A 2,400-nucleotide genomic window follows, 5' to 3' on the forward strand; every position below is an offset into this window, starting at 1 on the left:
GTGTGTATATATATATGGAGAGAGAGATTATATCTCTTCAGTTATTCAGGAGGAGAGAATAATTATACAGAAGTTACCTGGTTGTGACACAGGCAGACAGAACAGTTTAAATAGCATTTGAGATGCATTCACAGCATTCTAAAATCTTCCTTTTGATGGCGTTCAGCTGAGTACTTATTGGCAGCCAGGTCTGCAGAGCACACTCAGGGCCCTTGCAGGGGGTTGAAAGGGTTGTTCCCCCATGGCTGCCCCAGCCCCCTGCCTGGGTGACAGGGCCTCTTCACCTGCAGCTCCTCGGCCGAGCCTTCCCTTCCAAGCAGGTTGCCAGAGTGGATGCTGCCAAGTCTGCTGTCAGTTCCTACATTTAATCTTCCCTGCTACACTGCTTTTCTGCAAGTGCTCTGTGTTCCACCTTCATTTTATGCTTATGAAAGATGGGATAAGTGCAAATTTATGCGAAGATTAGCCTCATTTTAGTTTAGCATGAGATCACAGCCATGTGCTTGAGAGAGATGGTTCAAGAGGTTGCTAGTCCACCTCCTGCAGTGAGGCACAGCCCCAGATCAGGCAGGAGCTGTTTGAGGGTTGGCTACGCACAGCAGGACTGGTGGCAACAAGGCATGAAGGCCAAAAAATAGCCCCGAGAGCCAAAAAATTGCCCTGAGTGTTTCCAGAGGGGAATGTTTTCTAACCTGCACTTTCAGCCCCTTGGGATGTGATCTCTCCTCTCCCAAGTCTTGGTCTTGCAGAGATGATACATAAATAGTTTGTTTTCTTAACTCTCTCCTTTGCAGCTAAGCATGCCAGCTAGGTCTTGTCCTTTCAAATAGGACACAGAGGACACTTAATTTTTTCTAACTAAATACTGGAAGGTTGTCTTCTCCTCCTGTTGCCTAGAGAAAAAACTAATTATGTACAAATTTGTTCTCTGTGGACTATTTGTGGGCCCAGAGCCCTTAGTTGGTGTTATGACCATCCGTCCCCCGAGCTGTGCTGTAATGAGAGTCCTGCATCACATCATGTAAGAACTAACACAGATTTATTTTCTGGAGTAGTGCAAGGGGCAAAAGGGGAGATTATTGCTTGGTTGGCTTGTTGCACATCACTAGCACTTGTAGGCCCAGAAAGAAAACTGGCTTCAGCTGGGCCAGGAACTTTTTCTGACCAGATCCCAGGCTTGCTGCAGACCCTTTTATTTATTTCCCTTGGACCACAGCCTGTGGTGTCACCATCTGCCCCTGGAGCATCAGGAATAATTGAATTCCATGCGAAGTGTTCCCAAAATGGAGTTGATGGGAGCTTGCCTCCATCACACCGCCCCTGAGGCAGTGCACACATTCCCCATCCTCACATTATCCACCCTTCCTTCCTGCTGCATCCTCCCCTCCCTCCTGCCTCCGACTGCAAGGAGGGAAAAGCTCCTCACGCTGAGGGGCCTCGCTTGGCTTTAATGCAGAAGTGGATTGTAATTAGAACCCACCGCCCACGCCGGGGGAGAAGCCGTTTCCAAATGAAGTTTATTATCCTGAGTGAATGCAAGCAAACACATCTCACAGGGAAGCTTTTAAAAAGGCAATTCCTCATGATGTTTAATGCAGTTTTCTGCCCTCCTGGCTGACATTTCAGCCCATCGAACCCATTTTGTGCCTTTTTTCCCGTGAAGAAGCCAAAGAGGGAGGAGGCCATGTGTATTTTTCTAAGCCTGGCCTACACTGGAAGCCACTTGCAGGTTCAAAGTGCTGCTTTGCCCAGTTGCTTATGTGCAAACACGCTGTGAAGCAGTTCATGTCTGCAAAACCTCTGTGGGCGTCAGTCAGCTCCCCGTGGAGATGAATGGGGACGTTCAGGCATCTCAACTATAGTTTCCTGTAGTTCATCAGCTGCACTTGGTAGTCCTTTCTCCAGAGGCTCTCCCATCAATCATAACAGCTGGAGACATGATTTTTTTAAAGTCAGATCTCAGCTGCTTTGGACAGAAAAAAAGCTCATACGACAGAGGCACTTCCTCTGGTATTCTGGGCAGGGAGTAGTTTAAAGCCAAGAGCTGGCTGTCCTTACCTCCACCTCCGAAGGTGTAGCTCCTGCAGCACCCCCAGCAGTGTGTGCTAAAAGCTGTGCAGGTTTCAGGTGGGACCCGAAAAACAGCTGTCAAGAGCAAGACCCCCTGCCCTCCTTCCCACACCGCCAGGCAAACGCCAGCGGTCCCTCCTCCCTGCGGGGTGTACACCCGTCTCCCTTCCCGTGCATTGGGATCTACAAACCACAGCTCGATTCCTAGGAAGACCTTTGCCTCGAGTTGTATTCGTGGTTTTCGTGTCTGCTGCCGCTGTGCGCAGCCTGGGAGGGGACGAAAGGTTACTCTGCCAGCGGGAGAGGGATCCTGCCTCACAAGGAGGGATG

This window comes from Corapipo altera, unplaced genomic scaffold, assembly GCF_003945725.1.
Source record: "Corapipo altera isolate COAL_440 unplaced genomic scaffold, ASM394572v1 23, whole genome shotgun sequence".
NCBI classification, from domain to species: Eukaryota; Metazoa; Chordata; class Aves; order Passeriformes; family Pipridae; genus Corapipo; species Corapipo altera.